This window comes from Danio rerio, chromosome 8, assembly GCF_052040795.2.
Source record: "Danio rerio strain M-AB ecotype USA chromosome 8, GRCz13ab, whole genome shotgun sequence".
NCBI classification, from domain to species: Eukaryota; Metazoa; Chordata; class Actinopteri; order Cypriniformes; family Danionidae; genus Danio; species Danio rerio.
Window position 1 is genome coordinate 19371183 of NC_141028.1, and position 19723 is coordinate 19390905.

The 19723-nt window shown below is 38.3% G+C and overlaps 1 protein-coding gene and 1 long non-coding RNA gene across 5 annotated transcripts in view; one reads left to right on the forward strand and one right to left on the reverse strand.

Moving 5' to 3' along the window:
* Nucleotides 1-2518, forward strand: part of LOC137496334 (uncharacterized) — a 110538-nt gene extending 108020 nt beyond the window's left edge. The window contains exon 7 of the long non-coding RNA XR_015497776.1: nt 1755-2518. This is a non-coding gene — a long non-coding RNA (uncharacterized LOC137496334). The remainder of the gene's footprint in view (nt 1-1754) is intronic.
* skia (SKI proto-oncogene a) overlaps nt 1-19723 on the reverse strand; it is a 120546-nt gene that overhangs the window by 80107 nt on the left and 20716 nt on the right.

Here is a 19723-nt window from a genome sequence, read left to right on the forward strand (position 1 = left end):
ATTACACTCATTTATTCACACAAAGTCTCAAAACTTCCCACATCTTGTCTTAGATTATTTTATGATGCAAGAGATCTTTGTTAGATTTAAAAATAGGTCTTGATAAATCCCAAGAATGGTTCAACAAGGCTAAGTTGGTTAGCCGCAAGACAGAGGTGTATTTAGTGTGGGCAGATAAGAGCAAAAAAAGTATTGATAGCAAAACCACTTTACTAATCTTCAAAGTGCAAAACCAAACCTCGCCTAAATAAGCTGTTCCTCAAGCCAACGTGCATGATTCTGTTTTTTGCCGAAGGCTGCGCTAACAACGCTAGGCTAACGAGAACCTCATGGCTCGAGTGGAGCTCAAGTGGGACCTTTTGCTTTACAAACAGACACACTTGCATGCTCACGGAAGAAATGCATGCGCACACACACGCTTTTCCGCTAATGAGGTGAAGCCTTAGCAAATCTGTTTGCTTTTCTCACCTCACCCCCTCATTAGGGCCTACTTCAGACACCCGCAAACCATCATCATTCACTGTTATTCACCAGAATGAGAGAGAAAAGGAGAAGAAAAGGGAACGAGAGAGAGAAATGTGTGCTAGATCCTCAATTCTGAAAGACTGCTTATTATGTAGGACTTCAGGCAAGCATTTTTACATTGACTATAGTGATCAATTAGCTGTTCAGTCAGATTTTAGGAAGGCTTTTAGGGGGAAAAAAAAATAGAAAAACGTTAAGAAATACACTCAAAAAAAGTTATTTCAAGCTAAATTGGGGAAAATATAGCCAAACTCAAACGTTGGGTTCAGTTTGGCCCTATACATTTAATTCAAATAATGAACCCAGAAATTGGGTTGAAACCTAGCATTCCAATTCAGTTGTTTTAATGTCCAATGAAACAACCAGTCACCATTTACACCTCTTCCATCTTCTAGATCCTCAATTCTGAAAGACTGCTTATTATGTAGGACTTCTGACAAGCATTTCTACATTGACTATAGTGATCAATTAGCCGTTTAGTCAGATTGTAAAAAGGCTTTAAAATTTTAGTAAGGCCTTTTAGAAAAAATTGTAGGAAAAACGTACTTTTAGAATGGCGTTTAGGAAAAGCCCTAAAAATACACTCAAAAAAGTTATTTTAACCCAAATTGGGGAAAATGTGGTCAAACTCAAACATTGTGTTCAGTTTGGCCCTAGGCCTGCCATCTGAAAAGAGTTTTTTGCTGAACTTTTTTTATTTAAAAAATTTTATTAACTTTATAAATTTTTTTATATCCAATCTACTTTTGGACATTTTTTTCTCATCTAATTCTGGAGGGTATAACCAATAATTTTTTATTTATTTATTTATTGAAATTGATTTGCATGAAAGGTCACTTTTGCAACACTTTTATAACAGAAATCAAATTTAAGAGTCAAAATATGACCTTCAGTAGCTGTGTTTATGCATTTTGTAAAAGTTATTCATACAAAAGACATCCAAATATGTTTTAATTATGTTGTATCCAAAACCCTTTAATATTTTGGTACATGTAAAAACTGATTTGAAATAGAATATATTAATTAAATATCTAAACCAAATATAACACAATTAATTGTATTGCTCTAATTTTGATAATTAAATTCTGAGGTTTTTCACAGCCAAATTCCTGATCTCATGCTGATGTTGGCTAAACCCTTACGAACAGAAATGGGTCACCAAAGAATTATGGCGTATCAATTTTTATTTCACGTCCTCGAATGACAGAGATCTTTGCTTGGGCACTCAGGAAAGAAACGCTCTACCCTCTTTGCGGCGGATGAGGTGCAGACAGATGAGCAGAAATCTGAAGGTGGAAAACTCCCTTCACTTTCTCATGGAGATTAATCACTTAAGAAGATTGCCTTCAATAGCGATGCTGTTAACAGGATTGCTCTGGCTAATGTTCCTTATTTAACATATCCCGTTCTGACTGAAAAGTGGCACGTTTTCATCTCAAAAGGATCATCCTGAGAGACAAAGGCTGAGAGATGATGGTTCACTTTCTTTCCTCCTGTTTCTCAGCAGGCAAAGTTGCCCACCAAGAGGCCTGACGCTTAGCAGGGGGGCTACGCGTTATTTTCTGTTTCTTTCAGCGTGAACGACGCAAATGTATTCCTTTCTTTTCCCTTTAGAGCTCCAATACTTTTATCACTTTATAAAATGTTGTTTTAATATATCACTATAAAAAATGTTCATGATCAATGTCACAACATGTTTTTGGTTATTTAATTTATTAAAATAAGTTAAAAACATGTTACAACTTCATTGTTTTTAATCATACGAACTGTTTTATTTCAGTTTTATTTAATGTAAGTTGAAATGGCTTGTAAGGTTACCTACATTAACCCTTTTAATCCCAAATATTCCTCTTTAAAGCTCGAATACTTGTATCACTTTATAAATTGTTGTTATAATATTCTACTGTAAAACATTTCATTATCAATAAGTCACAACAACATGTTTTTCTTAATTTAACTTAATAAAATCATTTACACTTAATTGTTTTAGATCATACAAACTGTTTAGGTCTGTTTAATTTAATGAAAGTTAAAATGGGTTTTAAGGTTACCTCCATTAACCCTTTTAATCGCAAATATTCCCATTTAAAGCTCCAATACATTTATCACTTTATAAATTGTTGTTAAAATATTCCACTATAAAACATTTCATGATTAATAAGTCACGACAACATGTTTTTCTTAATTTAACTTAATAAAATTATCATTACTAATGATTAATGAAGTTTAAATCTGTTTATTTTAATGTAAGTTTTAAGGTTACTTTGATTCAACCCTTTGTTACTCTTTAGATCTCCCTAAATGCAAACGTCATGCCTTTTGTTATATTAAATTTATTATATTTGTGCAATTGTGACCGCTGACAAAAAGAAAATACAGTCAAAAATGTTATTTCAAGCCAAATTGGAAAAAATATGGTCAAACTCATTAGGTCCAGGTGAGCCCTATACATTTAATTCAAATAATAAACCCAGAAATTGGGTTGAAATAACCCAGCATTACAAAAAAATGTCCAGTTAAACAACCAGCCACCATTTACACTTCTTCCATCTTCCAAAAACAATTGTTATGCAATTAAATAATGTTGGACATTTAAGGTAACTTCTCGTATTTGACAGTGTAATGGACATGCTAGCCACAAACACTAGTGGTGATAGTGGCCTTCATTGTGTTTATCTTTCCCTCTCTAACCTTTAAACCTCAGTCGCTAACTGTGAACGCCCGGTTTAGATGGAAGCCGTCTGAGAAATCGAGCACGTTTCCTTTCTCACTAGCTTATCATCTGAAAGCACAGTCTGACTCTAGTTCCCTACGAGCACTGCGTTCAGGGAGGAGAAAAGACACCAAAAATGAGACAAATCAAAAGTGAGAGTGGAAAAAGGAAGATGCGAGCGCATGCTTTATAGGGCCAAACGCTGTTTTCATGAAGCATCCGTCGAAAGTGTCAACACAAACTCTCACTAGAACTGAGAACATTCACCCTACGCCATGACTCCTCTCAACTTCTCAAAAGTCTTTCTGAAGTATGCACGCAAGTTCCTCAGAAGGAAGTGCTTCATTCACTAGTAGCAGTTTGTTGATGCCATTTTTCACTTTCGCCCATAGGTTATGAGACGAACATTAGAAACGGCTCTTGCAAGTGTTTTTTTATGTCAATGACCCCTTATTATGATTATTTTTTGTATAAAATATAGGCTTAAACATATAAAAGTTAACATTTTTCAAACATATATAGTTGAAGTCAATTTCCCAAATTACTTTTAATAGAACAAAGATTTTTTTACTTTAAAAGTTTATTAACATACTGAAATAAAAGTCCCAGCCACCTCCAGGGCATGTCAAATTTAGCCTCAAAATCTATTTGGGTAATTACGCTGTCTGAAACCTGCCGTAATGTTGTTGACTGCAGAATTGTGGTATGAAATAGATAGCCGTCCATCTGCAGTCGGGCCCTTCTCCATCATTCGAGGCCTCATGTGCTGTTAATCAGCCTGGAGAAGGAGACTGACGTCAGCCGAGAGCCAGAGGAGGAGGAGGAGGAGGCTTCCCTGTTCTCCAGATGTGGAGCAGAACCGGAGAGGGGAATAAAAGCGTGCAGTAAAAAGGATCTTGTAAAACAAAATGGACGCCTCTTTCCTCTCCTGCTCTTTAACAATCGCAGATTCCTTCTTTCTAAGGAGAGGCCTCCTTATCAGGAGCACGAAAATGCTTACGGTAACAATTTCGCTGAATGCCCCGCTTTTGTCATGGTGAGTTATGGGAGTGCGGAAAGCTTACCACAATTTTTTACCACGTCATACCATATTTTGAACAGATGGCAGATGTGCTCCCATAATCATAGCAGGCTGTTCTGTAGGTCTCAGCTTTAAGTATTAGTATGAGTAGAGTATTATTAAAAATAAATAAATACATATAAATAATTATCAAGTGATGTTTATCAAAGCCATGAAAGTTTCACACTATTTTCTATTATAAAGAAAGTGTCATTTCTTTTTAATTTGGCTGGAATAAAGGTCATTTAAAGTAAAACATAATACATTTTAAGGTCAATATTAATAAAATTATTACGACAAACTACCACTGTCCAATAAATTACCTAATAAACCTAGTTAAGACTTGAAAAGTAGTAAAATATTATGTATTGTTATCATCAGGGCTTGACATTAACTTTTTTAATCACCAGCCACTGTGGCTAGTAGATTTCTAACTCACTAGCCACTCGCCATTATTACTAGCCACAATTTTGTTGTTGGGAAAATATATTTTACATGCATAAATATGACTTTGACATGCTAAAATTTCTTGATTCAAATTTTGTTTAATGTTCACACACCTCTTCATTTATTTACTTTTTTGTGTGTATGAGCTTGCTGTATGTGCATGAGCAAATGGATTGTAATATCATAGTGTCGCATTGCTATTACTTTTTATTTTACATGACTTTTCAGGGCTCAAATTTATCTTTGACCACACCTAAAATAAATAATTATTTCTTAGCCACAAATTTAAAATTATGTGTCAAAACAAGCAAAATATACTGTAGCTGTATATATACACTTGTTATTCAACAAAACCTTTCTTAAAAAAAAATAAAAATTGACATTTAAAAAATAGTTCTCATATCACCAAGTAACTACACATAAATGAGGAGTTAATCTCCTATTAAAGCAATGTTATTGTAACAACAATGATAATTAACCTATATTACAAAAATGACCATAAGCAAAAGAAAGCAGGTGACAGTGAAAGGATGATCACGTGCACAAGGTTAACGTTTGGCCAATTAATAATCTGTTCAAAGAATGTTTAAAGCAAAAACCAACTGCTGCTGCTTACAAAAGGATGTGTTTATTAAAACTCTGGAGCTTTTTATAAGCAGCAGGACTGTGGCTGCGTGAGCATAGCTTTTTGTCCAGTCTATTTTAAAGAGAACTAATTGCGCCAGTTGTGTTTCCAGGCACGATTGCTTCAAGTAAACGGGAGCGTGCACGGTTTTTGAACAGTCGCGCGCATCACATGATCTGTGCGTGCGAGTGATCATCCTCTCATTCGGTATTTATCTGCCTTCTTTTGCTCATGTGAACACAATTATTTTTGTCAGTAGTGCTGCTTTTTGATTCTAAGATCAAATTTGACACAAATTTTGGGCCATCCTTATTGTCCAACCCAACATTTAATATTATTTTTAAAACTTTTAATTTTAAAATTAATTTCAACCAGCCAATTTCGAAGTGGCTGTTTATGTCAAGCCCCGGTTATCATGCTGTATGTATTGTTACATACTATATATTGTTATCAAATCTAAAGAAATAAGCTATTAGAAATTAGTTCTTAAATCTTTTGTTTAAAAATCGTCTGTCCATTAAACATTACTTTAAAAATATTTGAAAAATAATTAAATCTGTGCATGTTATATCTCATTATTATATCTCATTATATACAATAGTATAGAATAATTAAATGCTCCATATTTATTCCTTGTTTCAGCATTTTAAAACAATTTAATCTTTAAAACAAAAGCCATCTTTAAAACTTGTAGTATTTGACATTCTATTTGCAATATAAACTGAAATAAATACGTTTTTTATTATTTTTATTTTCATCTGTTCTGAAAGCAGTCAATTCTACTTTAGTGGTTTTCTTCAACCCTTGTCCTTTTGCTGCTCTAAAGAAGACTCTCTCAGACTTTCTGGTTCTCCTTCATTCTTCTTTCAAGCCACCCGTGCCCTGTTTCCACTTTACCTTTCAGTGACTCCCTCTGCAGTTCCTGGTCTAAAGTTAACAGCCTGTGTTTCAACCTGACCTGAGACTGACCCGGGCCGGGGCCGTTAGCAGGCCTGCGCTCATTAGGCTGCATTTGGCGTCATTAAACTGATTAGTCTTTGCTGATCACTTTTCAAGATAGCACTTAAAGTGGCTGCCTGTTATTCTTAAAAGGACTCCAGTCTGCCCCTCCTAAATTTTACAGTGTGAAGGGCTATAAAGCCAAACGGGTGTGAGCCGTTTCGCAGAGCGGTCGAGGGTTCGCGACCTCACCAAAACAAGCAGAGGTCTGTCTCTGCTCGGACGGGAGCTTCTTAACATGACGCTTACAATAATATAATGTGAAAATAGATTAAATAATTTAAACTATTTGTTATACAATCTACGAAGTATGAAGGAGAGGTGTCATTGTTTTAATTAAACAGTCAAATGACTGCATTGGGTGAGCTTCTGCTATTAGCGATTGTTATTTATTACCATAACACAACTCATATAAAATAAAATACTGATACAATTCCATGATTTAATGGGAAAAAAATGCTGAGTCAATTTACATACTATCCATCCTAAACAGTATTCAAAAACAGAACTAGTATGTTACAAATCATAGTATATTGAAATGAGTATTTCAAAGTAACCCAACTGATATACTGTATAATCTAATGGTTAATACTACCTACAATACATTGGGAGTTGGATGTGAATTAGATTAGAACTACAATCACAGGTTAAAAGTATTGACAAACTACAAACATGGCGGACGCTCTAGTTAAGTGGAGAGGTTTTGATAAAGATGATGAATGACTGTTAATTAATTTCTAATTAAATATAAAAGAAATGCATGGTGCATCAAAATGATTGAAAGGAATCAACCTAACGGTCCGTTAATGAAGAAGTAGTCTTAGAAGCTTCTTTTACACACTCAAAAATATGTACTTTAACATCACAAAAAAAGGATGTAGTATAAGTAGGCGACTTGGGATGTTGCAATTTAATAAACTTGGTCATATTTCAACCATCCTGAAAATCACAACACAATGCAACTTGCCTTTTCTCCGGTGCCTTGAGGTCTTGAAAGGCAGATTTTTGTGAGCCGGGTCAAGCGGTCACTCTTAGGCTCCGGTGACTTCATAGGCGTTATGTGGCTTGCATGACATCTGGCACCTATAAAGTGGCACGGCTATCTAACCTTTGGTCTTCACAGGGGTGAAGGGGTCCTAATAAATGCACGGCCATCATCTCAAGGTCATACGTTCATTGTGTGCAATACAATTCAAGACTGAGGTGTTTATATCTGAGATGTTTATGTGAGGGGCTGTCAAAGAGGAGCTCACAAAAGGAGCTGAGTGACAAAAATCTGTTTATTTTGAAACAAAAATTTATTTGTTTAAATAAGAATTTTTACCATGAATAATAAGAAATTGTTTATATAGTAAATTAAACACATTATTATTTAATAATAAACAATAAATATATTTACATTAAGTGCCTATTCATTAATATTATGAATTAATACATACTAATTTTTTACTGTATTTCAATTAATAATGGTTATTAACAGCATTATGAATAGTTTATAGCTATATATATTTAATTATTACATAATTAACTAAATATTAACTAAATATTTAATTTATACATGTCATTTAACATGACATTTCAATAGGATGTCATTAGAAAATGTGCAAATAAATTTGTTATATTTTACATGTACTTTATTTTTATTTTATTTTTTGTTTTAATTTTAATTATTATAATAATAACCCTATAGTTTTTTGTCCAGATATTTAAATGCAATTAAATAAATCTTTAATGTAAAATAAAATACATAAAGTATACTCCAGAGTCAAATCACTTAACCATAATAGCACAAGATAACGTTTGAGCAGAAAGTGCTGAACTACATACACAGTTTGCAGCTCTAGTTTATGCAGTGTGTGAAAGGGTCACAAGCACAGAGGCAATAAATGCCGCTTTTGTCCCTAAGCGAGATTCACTCTCTCTGCCTGAGCCATTATCACCAATTAGAGCGTCTGTCCTCATTTTTTTGGGACTTCTCTTCTCTTCTCTTCTCTTCTCTTCTCTTCTCTTCTCTTCTCTTCTCTTCTCTTCTCTTCTCTTCTCTTCTCTTCTCTTCTCTTCTCTTCTCTTATCAAGCACAAACACCTGCCTCTTGAAAAGCTTCTTCATCTTGTGTCCTTCTGCCCTTCATCACAAAGAAATATGAGCCACAAACTCATGTTTAAAGGAAACTGAGAGAAAGGGGACAGTTGGTACACTTTTGTGTGAAGAAACTTCAGAGATTTTTGTGATCAGAAGTTGATCCCACACTACTTTGAATGTACCTGTCAATTAACGATATATGTGATCATTCATTTACAGCAATAGTCTGCGACTGCTGATCGATTGTTTTTGAATAAAGATGTTATATTTTTGTCCAGTTTTTGTACATGTTAAGAATATGAAAATATACAAATAAATGTAATTAAATTTAATTTAATTATGTTATTTTAATGAACAACAATAAACTGCATTTATAATATTTATATAATATAGTAGAAATAATAATATAATATAATATAATATTAGTATAAAATAATGTAATATGATATAATATAATATTTATTTTATAATTACTGTTACATTTACTATATCCATAAATATTCGGAATATGTTTTGGACGAATCCCAACAGAGACTGAGCAAACAACATTTGTACTGGTTTGCACAACAACCAATTTAGCAAGCATAAACAAGATTTACCATAAACACAGGGCTTAGCAAAAGCTAGACAAAAAAACAAAGCATTAACTTTTTAACGGTCTATGAAATAATTTATGACTGAAAATGTTACACCAAAATGCACTGCACTAAACTATGATTGCAATTAGGTGACTATTCATGTGCCTCTTAACTTCTCCCTACCATCCATTCCCAAAGCTATACATCTGGTTTACAGCTTTACATAATCAAATGTACTGTCATAATTTGCACATTTATATTACAATGAGCTCAAATAACGGGTTCCATGTCTCTTAAATCAATGATTGTAGGTGCTCTAAATGCACTTTTTTTTTTGGTACCAAAAGTATTTGTTCCGTGATTTACACTGAATCTCTATGCCAGATCTTTAGATGCATGTAACAGCTGGCTAATGCTATTAGTTTAGGACATTAAGGTGGGGGGATGAAATCATTACATGCTAGTCAGATAAGCCTGCGTAATGAAACACAAAAACATCCGTGCGGTTTGCAAAGCAGGCCAATGCAGTTAACCTGTTGAAATACAGACAAAACTAAAGCTCAATATCATTTGCATGACTCCTGAGAAGGGAAATAAAACTTTGATGATAATGCTACACACGCTAAGCTGAAGTGAGCCTCAAGGGACTGTGGTTGAACACGAAGACGGACACTCTTTAATTGCACTAGAAGTGAACGTTTCTATAGAGAAGGCTGTTAAAGTGAATAGTGTGCACTTTGTGGTTGATAAGCCTTTCGTGCCAAGTTGAGGTGCTGATTACCTGTTGTTGACGATAATCCGAAAAGCGGCTTTAGTAGGTTTAAAGATGCGGAGAACCGGCTGCTGCCGCAACCTGGAGAGAGGTCTCACTGACTGGAGGTGATATCACGGGTAGGCCACAACTGAGATGGATTAGACAGGAGCATTGATTAAACCTATTGATTATCTAATCTTCTTCTGATTGTAATTTTAACTCTCTTGCGAGTCGGACTCCTCCTCAGAGAGCAAACTCACCTTGCGTGATGAGCGTGGTGTTGTGGTGGAGAGTCTGGCTGCATCTACATTTGCATACCATTCGTCCTAAATATTATGCAAATGAGGGCAGGTACTCCCAAAGCAAAACTAGCCTATACTAAAGGTGCCAGAATTGTATGCTATTTCAGGTGTGTGTCATACCTGCCAACATTTGTCTCTGATATTCCGGGGGAATGTCAGAGGGCGTATTGGAGAGAGTGTTTGTCTGAATACACAATTGAGAACCGGGTTATTAACTGTACTGTGGTGTTAGTAACTATACTATGGCACAGGTTTCGGGTGGTCATTGCGATCGGACACTACACCAAAATTGGTGACCCAGGAGTGTTACAGACTGTACCAAAAAGGTGGACTGGGGTCGGGGGGAAATTATAGGAGTTTTCCAAGAGATAACAAAATGGGAGGTAGGCAGGAGATGGGTCTGAAATGCAGGAGACTATTGGGGAAAATGGGAGTGTTGGCAGGTATGGTGTATGTGTACATTGGGCGTAACATTACTGACAAGCTTCTTGCACTACAGATGAAAATAGTACTGTGGACTACTAGTCATTTCTGTGGTTAAAAAAATGTTAGGACATAAGGAGCCTAAAGCCGTTTTTGACTTAAGGTGGATGCTAACAGTAATAGCAACAAACTAGCAAATAGTCCCCAGCTAGCAAACTATGGAAAAGTTCTGTGTAATGTTATGCGCCTGCTGCAGCAAAGTTCCTTAGTTCCTAGCGGTATTGGCCTAGATAATAGCAACTGCTCATTTCCCGTGGTGTCCGTACACAATGTAAACACAGAAGAGTTAAGCTTCAGATAGGAAATATCTATATTTTTTAGATAAACTTTTTCAATGATTAATCCAAGCTAGGCTAAAAGTGCTCCCACCAGGTCTGGAGATCAGCTGAATACAAATTTAATACCAAAAGAAGTTGAGTGTTTCTTTAAGTTTAAATTAGCTGTTCAAATATTGGCAAAAATGGACCACTTTTATGCATAACAGTTCTTACATATAGCCTCTTTAAAAGACACATTTTCATGGTAATGAATTAATACAGGAATCTTCAATCATTTCCAATCAGTCACTGAGTAAAACAAAGTAACTGCAGTAAAAATAGTGCAAGAGTGTCCTGAACTACCACACCCACGACGTGAGCAGCCACACAGGCACAAACATCACCACAGAGGCCAAAGGTGCTTTGCTAGCAGCATGATAAGCTAAGACCAGCAGCGAGGGCCTCTTTCTGAAGCTGAAGGAAACAGTTTCGGCCCTATCTCAATGACAACAGAGGCCTCTCCTCTTTCCCCTCCCAGCCCTCCATCTCTCATGTCGTCCACTTCTCAGAACAGATCTCTCGCTTGCTGATATGGTGTGGCGCGCCATTCAATGCAAGCTAATGTCACACTGGTCAAGGTACTTGGAAGCAGAGAACTGGACTAAAAGGGTAAAAGAGAAAAAAGAGAGAGAGACAAAGAATGGAGGGATTAAAAGAAAGAGGGTTGAGTAATTTGGAGTGACAAGCCTGTGGTGGTGTGTCAGGCCTTCAAACAACAGGGCTGAGTGAGTAATAGTTGAGGGAAAAAATGAAAGAGAGAGACAATAGAAAGGGGGTTGAGCTTTGCTTTTCAAACTTTCGATGTTCAGTTTTTTAAAAAAAGGAAGAAAAACATCTTCGGAGATTGCCAAAAGAGAGCTGCCTTTAAGAGGTGACCTGTGATCAAAGCCACCAGTGCATCCCAGATCCCTCCTGTTGGGAATAACCTACCGCTCCCTTTCTCTCCCCCTCTGGTCCAGTGTAATCTCTCCACATCTGCCCATTAATATCGCAGATTATATCAGTCTTTTAAAAGCCCTCGATCTGCCCTCTACGGGGCCATCCTGCCGAGGCCACTCACTGGGAGGAGGGAAGAGTAAATGCAGCCATGCGTAAAAGCATTACACTAAACTAGGCACGGCTACTCTGCGTGGCACTGCAGAGCCTGTCAGGCGCACTGTTATGCAGTCTGATCCATAATAGAGCGAGAGAGAGTTCGCCACACTTAGCTGAATCAGGTCACACACTAGCAAGCACACAGATGCAGACGCAAAAACCCCACCTACGCACTGACAGACATGTACATTAATTGATGACACTTTCACTCTTAAACCCTAAATAACCTTTAAAAATCTGAATATTCAAATTCTTCAAGCCCTTGGGAGAATAATTCAGAATTTTCTGCTTCTTATTCTGAAAATGTGAGAGCATAGACAGTGGCATTGCTGGGAATTCCGGTCCCTTTGCACAATATTACTCCTTTAGTTTAGAGCAGAGGGTCAACAAATTTGTCCATGGAGGGCACACCTGAACAAGCTAATCAAGGTCTAATCTCGGTGTACTTGAAACATCTAAGCAGGTATGTTGTTAAGGCAGGTTTGAGCTAAACCCTGCAAGGACACCAGCCCTCCAATACTGAGATTGGTGACCCCTGGTTTAGAGTGAAATATCATTAAGAAATGATTGCCAAAATTGAATTCAAAAATGAATTGTACAAAATTAACGATATCAACAATATGCATCGATTCCATGAAAAAGACTTCTAATTTATGGCTTACTACAAAGCCAGCAAGCTCAGATCATCTGATAAAATGCTAATACTCTGTCGCATGCTACACCCTGATCCTTGGTCAGGCTCCATTGCTTCACTTCTGTAATTAAAGAACTTGGACACTATGAAACCTCACTCCAGCATGATGGACAGTTGACCCACGCCATCGGGATTGGCTTTCACGGAACGAGCGACTAGCCGTCTTGAGTGTGTGAGACCATCACACACATGCGGTTTACATGTCTGCATGGCTGCACGGTAGAACTGTAATGTTACCTTACAGGGTTACAGATGCCTACGCAACCCCATGCTGTAATGGTTAGTGTCATTTTTAGCACTGGCTGGAGTAGTAAAAAGGTCAGGGAGTACGAGTTTAAATAAATAAATCCAACAGGAAAGTGGTCAATTAACAGACAACCAAATCTTATATTATTTAATTGGGAAAATGGTCATTTCCAGTCAAATGAATGCAGCATGAAAACAATGAGTTGGGTAACCCCCCTCAGTAATGCAATTATTCCCTGCATGAGCACACCAGCAAAGCCCTATTTACTGCCGCACGTCTGCAGCAGGGTAGGAGATTGTGTGAGCGTGCATTTCAGGCCCACTAGCCAGGAAGCAGTCAGTGGAACTCTTATTTAGCACAGGAAGCTAAGATTTGCTTAGCAACCACATTAACTCTCCTGTCACAGAGGTATTTAGAATTATACCTCTTTAGTGACAGCTAGGCGTGCACGAACAGGCATGTAACACACAGACACGCATTTTCCTGATATTTGAACTCACAGAGGAAATACCACTCCTGAGACGCTCAGCAGGAAAAGGTCTGAGCACTGCTGTGCACAAAACTGGCACTTTCCCTACAATAAATTCCTGTACGTGCCTTTCAGGACTGTATTTTTAATGCTCTTAAAAACACAAGTTCTTGATTGTTGGCAGCTAGCTTTATGCAACTCTCACATGTTCGCCTACTGAAGCTAAGCAGGGCTGTGCCCGGTCACTACCGCGATGGGAGACCACATAGGAATGCTTTGTTGCCAGAAGTGCTCATCCTGGAGTCTGTGTGGGTCCTAACGCCCCAGTATAGTGAAAGGGACTATATACTGCTCAGTGAGCACTGTCTTTCGGATGAGACGTTAACCGACTCTCTGTGGTTGATAAAAATACCTGTATGTCTTTCTAAAAAGAGTAGGGGTTTAATGCCAGCATCCTAGCCAAATTTGCCCTCTGGCCACTGTCCATCATGGCCTCCTAACCATCTCCATATCATAACTGGCTTCATCACTCTGTCTTCATCACTCTGTCTCTACCAATCTGCTGGTGCCGGTCTGACGCAATATGGCTGCTGTCGCATCATTCAGGTGGATGCTGCACACTGGTGGTGGATGAGGAGATTCTCCCCAATGTGTAAAGCACTTTGAGTGTCCAGAAAAGCGCTATATAATTGTAAGGAATTCTTATTATTGTTATTATTATTATTATATTATTGATTGGCACTGGCACCAACATCCATGGCGTCTTTCAGAATTCATCACCGAAAGTTTTCTTGTGGAACCCAAAATGGTTCTGTTGTTTTAAGAGTCAGTACATTTAAAGCCAGACAAAACTAAGGCTCTTAACTAGGAGAATGGTGTTTTTCTCCCACAGACAATCTATGGGCTCTTTGACTGCGATCAAGTGATAGTTTGACTGTGATAAATTATTTCTATCACGGGCCGGAGGAGATTATTGAGAGAGAGACAGGAAGTCGAGCCAGTTCCACTCAACAGAAGCTGAAGAGGTTGGCCGATATGTTATCGAAAACTAAATAAACATTTATCAGCGTGCATGCTCTGCTCGGCCCAATCACTTCCCCGTCTCTGCGTCTGGGGCCCCAACTCAGGTTTCAAAGTTCAGCCGCACAATTTACTTGCCAAACAAATCCTGAACTCAGTTGCCATTAAATACGAGTGTGAGTGAATGGCTATGATCATCCTTGGTCTATGCGGCGTCAATCACACACAACAAGCCAGTACGTGATAGGGTTTGCTCGCTATCATTTGCCGGTTTTCACACAATGATTTCACAAGAGCAATCACCTTTGGCTGAGAGGATCGCTTGTTTACACAAGTGTCAATGTGAAATTAAACACTTTTCATGCTGGCTTTTTCTTAGCCCGGGCTTTTGAAATGAGCAAAGAGAAGAAAAACACAAGTGCACGCCTTTAACTGAATGAGTTTGCTTTACAATCTGCTCTTTTGATTCCTTTCAAGTTGGTTAACAGTGTCGAAATGTTCCAACAACTGGCTCCTGAGCAAATTCAACAGTTCCTGCTTGGTGAGGGCTTTTGTGGATAGCGAATTGTTGCGCTTGTTGGTGCTGCTGATGTTGTTTGGCAGCCCTTGTCTTTGGGAGAGGGCAGTACAAAGGAGCTTTGATTGGAGTGTGTGTTTGTTCGAGTTGTGCTGACATCTGTGTGTCTGTGTGTGTGTGTGTGTGTGTGTGTGTGTGTGTGTGTGTGTGTGTGTGTGTGTGTGTGTGTGTGTGTGTGTGTGTGTGTGTGTGTGTGTGCTCATGAGTCTCAGAGTAGTGCTGGCCTCGCTGAACGCTCAGCAGGTTGACTAGAACATGCTGGCTCTTTCCCTGGAAGCCGCCAGCATTCTGTTCCAAATGAGTTCAGCTCGGGGAGAGCCTTCGCTCTGGGGCACAATCACAAGGCTTACTGTTACAGGCATAAAAGAGGGGCGAGGGGGATGGGACCTGTGAATGGGGACAGGAGAGATCTATCCGGAATGAGAATTAGGCGAAGAAAGGCAAAGAGGAAGTGAGCGATGATATCTTATAACATTATCATTATTTACTTCTTTGGGACTCTCTTTTATTTATTATCGACTCGCCTCTCAACCTCACTAGTCTATCCACCAACCTCCCTTTCCACCTACAAACCTTCTCACTTATCAACCCAAGCTACCAAACTCTATACCCACTAGCCTACCTCCTTGCCCATCTATCTAACTGTTTCTCTAGCCATCCACCTATCTTCACATCTCTCTATTGACCTCATTACTATCTAACTTCCTGTCCATCAATCAACTGATCTCTCTACACACCAGCCGATCGGCCTACCTGCCTCTCTTCCCACTGATATATCAATCTAGCTAACGATCTCTACCCCAAATTATCTACCAAGTTTAAAAAACAATAATTTGGCTTTGTACAATACAACAGTCAAAAGCTTACCAACTGAAAACATCACACCATTGGTCTGAGCCAGAGCCAAATTAGCCTGCAATGACAACATTCAAGATCCCTGTTTCAGGTCACTGTGTAGTTCATCTAGAGCAGGTCTGACAAACTGAATAGACCTTAGGTAAATGGAGAACCCCAGGAAGTGGAAGAACTGGCTGAGGCCCAGTGAGTACGACTACACCCAGGCAGAGGAGTGATCTGGGCCTCCTCAGGAGACAGTTTGAGCAGCAGAAAAGAGACGGGTCCGATTTCATCCGATAAGCAGGCAGAGCTGGAATAAGGTCCCTGCACAAGGGACATAGAGAGTGTGTGTTCTTTTGTCATTGCTGCCAAAAGCTACACACTCAAGAATAAAACCTGCTGGCTCGAATCCTTTCTTTTACTTTCATTTTTACTCATAAGTGTATCTACCTGTCATTAAGCTTATCTTTGTCAAAAATGTAGGTTTGTCAAAGTTTGTCAAAGAAAACCTATTTTGCCTCTGCTACCTTAATGGAAATTTAATTCAGCAACTGGAATTACAACATTTTCAATTCAGTTATACATGGCACACAACCTGGTGTAAAACAAAAGTGTAAGTTGTGGAAAAGCCATTTCATAATATAGAGAATGTGGCAGCTGTGTGGCTGGAGAGATATTCAGAAAACACTGAGCTGAAGCCTATTATTGTGGGCAAGCGAGACAGAAGTCTGTGTCATTGGAGAGCTGTTGTGTCTTTAAGGAAGGACAGAGGTTGAGCTGTTTTGTCTCTGTGTCTGAGAGAAGGTAGGAATACTCACTGACACACACACACACACACACACACACACACACACAGTCAAAATGCCTTCACATACGATGTCTAAGGAGAAGGCATCAAATTCAGGAAGCCCAGTGTAACATCAGAATGTGCTTCCTGCAGCAATCAATAGATCTCAGGGCCATACACCCCCACACATGCACAGACTTTAACAAGGGCGTGAGCGGATAAACAAATTGCCCTTGCACTTTAATCAGACTTAGAGGGAAACAACAAGCCTTTTGCAAAATTTATGTAATCGTTGCTTCAAGAACCGCTTCGCCATTTCACTCTGGTTTTGTTTTAAAAGCCACTCTGCGATCGACCGAACCACTTATGCTCAGTCGAAGCCAAATCGCAGTCAAACTGAAATATAGCTTGCTTTAAAAGACACCTCATCTATATATCTTTAATAGCGATCATATTTATGGTCATTATGAAGTATTAAATGTTTAAATATGCTCATACTTTGAATACGAATACTTTTGAAGTGTCGGCCAGGTCCGAGTGAAATCATTCAAGAGATACATTGAGTCGTAGATCGATGGAGCTTCTCGCAGCCGTAGAGAGACAGCGTGAAGCTGATGCTAATTGAGACAGAAGTGAATTGATAAGGCCTGGGCTGCATAATAAGCTCGCTTGAAGCTAACACAAGCTAATGCGTCCATTAGCGTCTGTGAAGAGATGGATGGAGCAATGGATGGTGATATGGAAGGGGGAGCAAGCGAGATGAATGGGATGAAAGACACTATTTACCCTATACAACAATTCTGGACAGATTTGTATGAAGAAAATTAAATTAAAAAGAGCCTTTGCTATCTCTTCGACTATAGAATGGATAAAATTTTGAGTTCTCATCCTTTGCTGATTTCTCAGGAGGGGGAAATATACATCTTTAATTTAACATGAATTGATGTGAAATCTCCGGTGTAGTGTAAACACAGGTAAAACACCTACACAAAGTTGACATTTTCGTGAAGCGTAAATTCTATGAGGCACAGTTAATATTTAGAAATCATCTCAAATGCAGAAAAGCTAGTCCATGATTTTATGACTTCTAGGCTGGATTGCTGTAATGCTCTGTTTGCAGGTTGCCCAGCATCCATAATTAATAAATGTCAGCTAGTGCAAAATATAGCTGCCAGAGTTCTTACCCGGTCTAGAATATATGACCATATCACCCCAATTTTATCCTAATTACACTGGCTACCTGTTGAGTTTCATATTGATTATAAAATATTGCTTCTTACCTATAAAGCTTTAAATAATCTAGCTCCTGTTTATCAAACAACCTTCTGTCTAGCTACAATCCAACCCGCTACTTAAGATCGCAAAACTCAGGGCTTCTGGTAGAACTTAGAATATCTAAGTCTCCTAAAGGAGGTCTAGCCTTCTCATTTATGACTCCTAAACTCTGGAATAGCCTTCCCGATAATCTCAGAGAAATAGTCACGCCCAACAGAGCCTCATTTGTCTCTCAAGGCTTTTTATTCTTAACTTCGTCAATTGGTGAAGTTTGTTATCTCGCTTGGTTTGGGACTTGTGGAGCTGCGCATCGGTGGATTTGCTCTTTAGTGTTTGGACTTTCAGCAGTGACATTTAAACCTCAATAAACTGAACTAAACTGAACTTCACCTCTAAAAACTGGACTGACACACTTTCAACTTACTAGAACGTCTATGTTGAGCTGCTTTGACACAATCTACATTGTAAAAAAAAACTATAGAAACAAACATGAATTGAATTGAACTGAAATGATTGCCAGCTTCCCTCCATGCATTTCTTCAATAGGAGAGCAGATTCATAGAGTATAGTCTTGAACTAAGTGCTTGAAAGCAGAATGTTGTTGACACGGAATTGTAGAAAACAGCAACTACCTTGACCTACTGATACGACAGATTGTTAGAAGCCAAGGTAAAGAGATAATTAAACAGACTGATAGGCCTAATAGTGAGATAAAGGTCAAAGTGAAGAATGAAAAAGAGAGAGGGGATACATCAGACTTGTACTACAGAAGTCTGCACTGCAGCGCAGATGTAAATAGTAGTAACCTGTAATTAGATCTCTCTACTGGTGCGATTTATGTCAGACTATGTACTTCAGTGAGACAAGCGTATAGAAAGTACACAATAAAGTATTGTCAGATATAGGATGCCCCTTTAAAACCAGGCGGACTAGTTGGAGGGTACAATTATCCTCAATTTCCTCTTAGAAAAAAAGCAAGCTGAGATTGTGTTCGGCTTTCTCTCTGATTCCATGTCTGTGTGTGCTTGTGTTTGCATGTGAGTGTGTGTGACAGTCCTTTTCAAAGCGAGATTACATGCGTGGGCAGGCGAGGAGGGGTTTCAGACAGTAAATCAATGGATTCCACTGTAGCGGTGGTGTAGGACGTCTGCAGGTTAGCGCCAAGCGCAGGGGGAGCCATGTGGCTTTAACCTGAGCCTTTACCTCCCTTCACGGGCACACACACATACACACAGCTCTAGTTTCACACACATTGTTTTATTTAGCATGTCCACTGTCAGCTCATTTGGAGGAGTGGTACCAGGCTGGAATAGTATTAATTGCGAGGGATCTATGACCTACGATCGCTAACCAGAGGCACAGCAGTACCCCGGATGCTAATGGTATTAAATGCCATTGTTTCCAACGCTTTTAATTCACCTGGAGTAAGCCGAGAGCACACAGACATTTGTGTATACACTACCTCCTTCAACCCTTAAACTCTTTCTGAACTTCTGATTGGTTAAGAGATGTGTCTAATCTCTTTTCAAGGATTCCTGGGACATTCTACAAGAAACTTACATTTTCACTTATAAATAACGTGACAGGCCCTGACTTAAGCTTGTCGTCCTCAAAAATATCATATGATTCAATGATAGAACACATCCTTGATCATGGTCAGCTAGTTCTCCATCAAATGATGTCACTTCCGAGTCATAGCCTTAAAGGTGTATTGCACGCATTTTATGCTAAATTTTATGCAAATGTGACAACTGACAGAAACATAGGGACAATTGTAAATGTATTTGTATTATATATTTGTGGTATTTATTTGTATAATTTATTCATATTTTTATGT